We start from the raw sequence: 7,431 nt of genomic DNA, 5'->3' as shown, positions 1-7,431 counted from the left end.
ACAGCCAGCCGGGGCGGCACGGCTTGAACTTATGATTCACTGTATCCTCTAGTTAAGTCTCTGGCCTGTTTGTGTTTGCTACAGGCTCGCTCCAGGTCACCACACATTTTTTCCTCCTCGGTCATCATCAAAACCACGAGCAGCCATGTAGCGCCTCACACTTTGCACGTCCAGCTCTTTCCAGGCGTGCCCCTCCCTGGCAGGTATCTTTCTCTCTCCCCCCGACCCCAGTCATTCCCACCACTATTTCCTCCAAGCTCAGCCTTTGTTAACTGGGGGCGATTTGGTTCCCCCGGGGGACTTTTGGCAATGTCTCAAGATATTTTTGAATTGTCCTACTGGGATGTAGTGGGTGGGGGCCAGGGATGCTGCTGACGCCAGGCCGTCACAACAAAGCATTAGGCAGCCCCAACTGTCACTATTGCCGCGACTGGGAGACCCTCCACTCTCCCTGGTCCCCATTCTTCAAGCCTCAGTTCAAATCTCGCCTCCTCTGGAAACTTCCCTGCCCTGTACTTCTCACTCTAGGAGCCCGGTGAACTCTCCCTACTCTTTCTTCCTTTTAGTTCTCGATATGTGTTCTTTCTTCTGCGCGCGAATTTCCATGCTGTAGCAAACTGCCGTTGTGTTTATGTCCTTGTCCTCAGCTGACTGGTAGCTCCTGCTGAGCTGGGGGCAGGGTCCACCTCATCCCTCTATGGCCAGCGCTCACACTAGGGCCTCGCTTCGTGGAAGTTTTTTGTTTTGTTTTAAATGTTGGAATCATTGAATGAAAAAGGAACAATCTTCTTTTAAGCTTTATGCCTTTGCTTTTCCGCTAATTATTTGGCAGCTTTAGAGACATCTTGCTGATCCTCTCGAGAATGTTTAGATACAGAGTAAGTGGTTTTTGTCTTCTTACATTTCATTATGGCTGTGTCCTAGAGCGTCTCAGAGTGATAGCATCTTTGATGATAAACGTTGGATGGTGATAATAGTACATTTGAAGCTAACAGCGAGCCCATCTTTCACTGCTAATAATCTATGGCCTTGGAATTATTTTCTGCTTAAGATGAAAGTCACTGACGTCGGATTGCCTGTGTTCAAACCTGGGATCTGCCTCCTATCACCTGTGTGACCTTGAGTAAATTACTGAAACTCTCTGCGCCTCAATTTTCTGTCTGAAAAATGGGGGTGAGCATAGTACAGAGTTCATAGATTTTTTTATAATGATTAACTGAGCCAACACTTGCAAAATACTTCGGAGAGTACCTGGCACCCAGTAAGTGCTATGGAAGTGTTTGTTAACGAGGATGGAAGGACATCCTGGGATCAACCCCCCATTGCTTGTCATGAATGCATCAAGCCAGGTAAACACAGCTCATTCTAGCATGTTACTCTACCGCATGCCTGATAAGAAAGGAATGGAACCATGTTGAAAGATAAGAGTACTCACAATTTGCCCGCTCTGTGTCCTAATCAGACCAAAATAACTCTCCAGAACTCATCAAACTTTTTGCAGGCAGGTGATGGAGTGTCATATAATCCAGGCACAATATGAAAACCACTGATCATCTATGGTTGCCACTGCTGCTGCATTCTAATTTTTCTGCTTCAAACAGTGGCTTTTTAATCATTCTGCCCATGGCAACTAATGTCCTTTAAATTAGCATTAAACATTCATTCTTTTGGTTTATCCTTCCTGAATCAAGCTAATTAGCTATCAGCTGAGAGCCCTTTAAATTATAACCTGAGTATGTTACATTTTCTAATTTATAATGCCTCATCAAGGCAAATTGAAAATCCAAAAAGGAGTGAATTAATTAATGTTAATTAAAGAGTACAGCACAGAACGGATGCCAGGTCAATCTTTGGCGAGAGCTTGGAAAGCCTTTGTAAGGACTAAGTTGACCGTTTGCAGCACATCGCTTTGGACAAAGGACTTGGCCATGGTAGCTTTGTAAAAAGGGGGAAAAGAAAGCTAGAGATAAGAGTAGAAGCAGCACTAAACAAGATAGCATATACTCTGGGGACTTCAAGTTTTATTTTTTATTTAAATTTATTTAGAAATAGCCACATGCAGCTATTATATTGGATATCTCGGGTCTAGAAGGTAAGACATCCTGCATACTGCTTGTTTTTATTACTTGAAGATTTCCAAAAGTTGTTAGTCAATGTTTTTCTCATGCCATATCATTGTAGTTCTCTCTCTGTCTCTGTCTCTCTCTTTTTCTGTTTCTCTCTTGCTGGCTCGCTCACATATCCTACTCTGTTTTCTTTTTTTTTTTTTTTTTAAAGATTTATTTTTGACAGAGAGAGACACAGCGAGAGAGGGAACACAAGCAGGGGGAGTGGGAGAGGGAGAAGCAGGCTTCCCGCTGAGCAGGGAGCCCGATGCGGGACTCGATCCCAGGAGCCTGGGATCATGACCTGAGCCGAAGGCAGACGCTTATCGACTGAGCCACCCAGGCACCCCCTACTCTGTTTTCTATTCAGTGTAATATTCATCAACTTAAACTGATTTTCCTCAGGGCTGTGATGATCAACTTGGGGAGATGAAACACATCAGAATTTCTGAAGTCAGGAAGAGAAAACAGCCACATAATAAATATTATAATTTTTAATAAGAAAATGAAAAAAATACATCCAAATTGTATGAAAGTAAAATGGAGGGGGACTTTGGGGTACACAAATGGTTCTCAACAAAATGTGTACTTGGTTCGTAAGGGGCAATATCAGAATCTAGGAAGGGGTAGGAGAGAGGCTATAGCACTTTTCTGTTGAACTAATTAGTGCATAGGTTTATGAACTTTAAGAAACACTACCTTTACTGAAGAACAGTTAAAACACATTTGTACTAAAGTGCTGAAAGTTCTTTTCACCATACAAGCCAGCATGCAGGTCACCATTATCTCAACAGACATCGGAAATTCACTGAGTGTTCCAGGGACAAACAGCTGAGTGGTTTGGGGTTCTCCACAGAATTGTTGACACAATTACTAGTTGTGTATATTGGACCATTTAATTTGGATTTTACCTTAATATTCTTAATTGAAAACAAAAGCGTTAGGAATATAGCTGTGAAAAACTGGTTTTATTCATAGCTTAACAAACCACTATGAATAAACAAAATACACTCAATGTACAATAATGGTAGGACTCATTATTCAGGACAAGTAATTCAGGGTTTTTTTTTTAATTTGAATTTATAATTCAATAGGAGTATTTTATAAGTAAGGACTAATTTCATGAGTTTTGGCACATTTACTTCTTTTTTCAAGTTATTTCATGTTCATCAAAGATTCAGTCATTTTCTTTGTTGAACCATTAAATTATGTTTCCTTATTCATCCCATCTTTTTGTGCTTGACTTGAATAATAGCAATATTGCCACCTATAGGTCAAAATGATTTTTTGGTTTGTTTCTCAAGAGCACAATGTGGAAGAACTAAAAACCCTTGGAGAATGGATCATTCTGGATAGTTGAGTTTGATGGCTTCTTAGGGATGCATGCTTTTACCCACCTTTTTCCTTTTCTTTTTCTTGTAATTTTGGATGGAAGAGTTTTTCAAAGATACTATAGAAGTCTCTGACTTCTCAGCTACTGCACCAACAATAATTAACAATTTTTGATGACTAAGAAGGATCATCATCAGTATGAATTATTGAGCTAGCTTCTTTGGCCCTAGGCAAAATCATCCCAGACTTGTGTCCTCTGAGTATTTCACTCATTAGACTATTCAGTCACTTGTCTGGACTCTCCATTCACTTTTCATGGTATATATTCCTCTTTGGCAAGTTTTACTCTCTTTTATATGTTACTTTCAGTTTCTGTAATTAGAAAACAAACAACTACCCTAGTTAGAGTTGTTTGCAAAATAAAAGTAATTTGGAAATAAGTTTGTGACTAATGAAACCATAAATGTTATTTTAGGGATTTTTGTGACTCAGATGAATTTTTGTAATCTGCTTCCTGTTGTACAGCTGTATTTCTAACAGATAAGAATTACTGAATAAGAGTTCTAGAGAGGTGACTCATTAATGACTTATTATTTCTAAGATTTCTTCCACTATTTAATTTTACTTTTATATGTGATATATTCTTCACAGTTCATATGACATTATCATATGTGATAATTCTTCACAGTTGAAATAAAGTGTCAACTTTTAATAAAAAAATATTATGATATTAAAAATATTTGAAAATCTATTATCTTCCCCAAGTCTTCCAATTCCGTTGCAATATGCTATGTAGCAGTTACTAAAATTGTTATATTTTTCTCCAGATTAGCAGAATGTATTATTCTGAGCAAGAGTTAATGAACTTTAATCAAATAGGTAGCATACAGAGCATTATTTACTAACTTTTTTAACGCACTGCATTCATACTTAAGTCATATCTTGATATCTGGTAGGCTTTTAAAAACGAAATCACTCCCATACCGTTAACTTAGATGTATCATATTCAGGTGGTTTGTGTAAAGCCTTCGACAATACTTCAGTGCTTCAGAAAAATCTAAAGTACACCTTATAGTCTATCTTCTACTCCAGACTTCAACATCCATCAATAACATTCTAGTTTATAACTTTTCCAGGAGTGTGGCGGAGCGGCGGAAGAGCTCCAGGTAGGCATCCATTATCCTTATTTGGAAAAGTTGTTTATTATCCCTCTCTAATCAGATAATTGTTTTTTATAATTTTAAATGAATATCAGAAAGGCCATTCATAAATAAAGAGAAATTAGATAAATTGGGGAAGGACTCAAAGTACACCATCTAGTTTATCTTGAAAAGACCACTGCAGATGTCCTGTGAAGAAAAATATCCCACAGTTTAATGAATTTGAAAAATACCTCATATTAACCCCTTCTTAGATATTCATAATCCATTTTACAGTATTAAATACTAACTATCCAAAAATAAAGAAATATATGCCACTTTGACCCAAATTTCCCAAATTTACTGGACCTTGGAATACTTTCCTCTCAAAATACTTTTAATGTCCTAATAAACCACTATATCTGGGCACACATTCTGGTGGCCTCTGGGATGCTCACAGATATTTGCTTCTTCTCCCCTCTTTCCAAGCCAGGATAGATCTGCACTTCTTTACATCATTGAAAGTTTAACATCATCAAATCACCTGCAATTGTCCAGATAAATGTAGCTGTCATCACCTGTGTCCCTCCTGGGCAGAGCTTTAAGGGCCACTGTGCAATTTGCCACATTCCTCTTTTCTTTGCAAAAAGAAACTAAAAGTATGTGTCAAGGTGGAGCCTGATTCAGCCTGGGTCAGGGAATGCTACCTGTAAGAGGTGAAAAGTAAGCAAGAAATAACTCTTTGTTGGGTTTTCAGACTCTGAGATCTGAGAGTTACTGGTTACCGTGGCATAACTTAGTCCATGTTGAATGATACACTGGATTATGCAACAAAAACTTAAAAGTATCAGTTTATAAGATTCTTAAGATGAATCATAGCTCCAGAAACTAACTTTAATGGGTTCTGTAGCAGCTTTGCCTTCTTTAAAAATCTTAGACATCTCAATGAAGGAAACGTGGATACACTGAGAATGTGCACTTGGTACAATTATGATCAAGCCAGAGGACCTTAGTTCATGGTTGCACTGAAAGCTCTGAAACTCTTACAGGCACACAAATATGGCAGACTTAGTAATTATCTACTGTCTTAGCTCACCTGCTCAGTAGCGTTTCTTTCTGTACACCGACCTCACCTCAGCATTTCAGATTTTTCTTGCTACTCTCATAGGATGAAAAGTTTCTACAATCTCAAGTCAGTTTGTGAACATGATAAACTTAAGGTTGTTACTGTTTTTCCTGAAAGTAGTTCTCCCCATTTGCTTTCTGGACCTTAATGAAAAGACTAAATTAAAAAAAAAAAATTTGCTCCTGTCCCAAATCAGAGTTCAGATTTCTCTTGAGTAAACTAGAAGTAAATGGACTTCTTCAGTCATAGGCAGAAGAAGGAATAATTGATGTTATGGGTGAGGATATAAAACAGTTGCTCCTTCTTGCCAAGAACTAGGTTTCTGAGTAAAGAAAACTTCACATCAGTTTATACTTATATTTGGTATTGACTTTTTCTAAAACCATAATATGAGAAACCTCAATGTGAAATAATCTCTCAGTTATCAGAACTATATTTCTGTGGATTTTCCAAGCCACCCTAGGCCTTAATCCCTGTATTGTTTTACTCCCTCTCAGGACCCCGGAAAAGCTGAACCAATGAAATAGCTTCGAACAAACTAAAAAGAATAAAAGCTTATTTTCTGCTAAGGTAATAAAGTGTTCCCTTGATTTGGTCAGCTCTTCTGTAGAAACATTAATTCTTCAATCTGCTAGAATTTGCTCATTCCTTCATTTAACAATCATTGAGTACTGAATGTCCACTATGGGCTACTTATTCGGCATAAAAAGACACAAATTTCACAAATTTATTGGAACTTGGAATCCTTTCCTCTCAAAATGCTTTTTATTGTCCTATTGAACTACTATATCTGGGAACACATTCTGGTGGCCCCACATCTTTTCTGCTTTTGAAACATCAGAATCTTGAACTTCATTTCTTATATAGTAGTCACTAACCATGTGTCACTACTTAAATTAAATCAATTTGAAAAAAAGACTAGTTATTCAGTCACTCAACCTATCTGAATTCTTCAGTAGACACATGTAGCTACTGGCTACCATCTTGAACATTGCATCTGTAACAGTTTTATCATCACACAAAGTTCTTTCGAACAGTGCAGACACAGAACACTAACAACATCACAGAAAGTTTTATTAGATAGTATAGGCTCTAAGTAATAAAACTTACACATTTGTAAGCAATAATATTGTGATGACAGTCTTCAGTTAGGAGCACATAATGTCAGTGGTATATCACTTTGCTTGGGGAAATTAGAGGAATGCAAAGAAGATGAAGTAGAAGATGGCCAGAAGGACAAAAGAGGGTCATTCTAGACAGAAATGTCAACATCTGCCAAGGCTCAGGTGTTTGACATAATGAAAATCTTGAAACTAAGAGGAAACTTAGTATGTCTAGAATAGAGCATGAATACAAGGGGGTGGTATGAGATGAGGCTGTAAGCTTAATCAGGGGTCAGATTTGGAAATTTTTGTGTGCCATATTAAAAGTTATCAACATGAATCTTAAGGAAAGCTAAAAACATTTTAAGCAGAGGTGTAACATGGTCATATACTTTTTAGAAATATAATTCAACGTCTGCTAAAGATGGAGTAGTAAACAGAAACAAACTTCTGATTCAAGTATGTGGGAATGATAGAAAAGAGAAGACAAACAAAACCAAGTGGAAATGTTGGATTTTAAAAGCATATGCACAGGAGCAAGATGGCGGAGGAGTAGGAGACCTGGATTTCGTCTCCTCTCAGGAATTCAGCTGGATAGGGATCAAACCATTCTGAACACCTACAAA

The sequence above is a fragment of the Leptonychotes weddellii genome, chromosome 2 (genome assembly GCF_054177405.1).
Source record: "Leptonychotes weddellii isolate Sample4059 chromosome 2, ASM5417740v2, whole genome shotgun sequence".
NCBI classification, from domain to species: Eukaryota; Metazoa; Chordata; class Mammalia; order Carnivora; family Phocidae; genus Leptonychotes; species Leptonychotes weddellii.
This window is presented reverse-complemented; position numbering follows the sequence as displayed.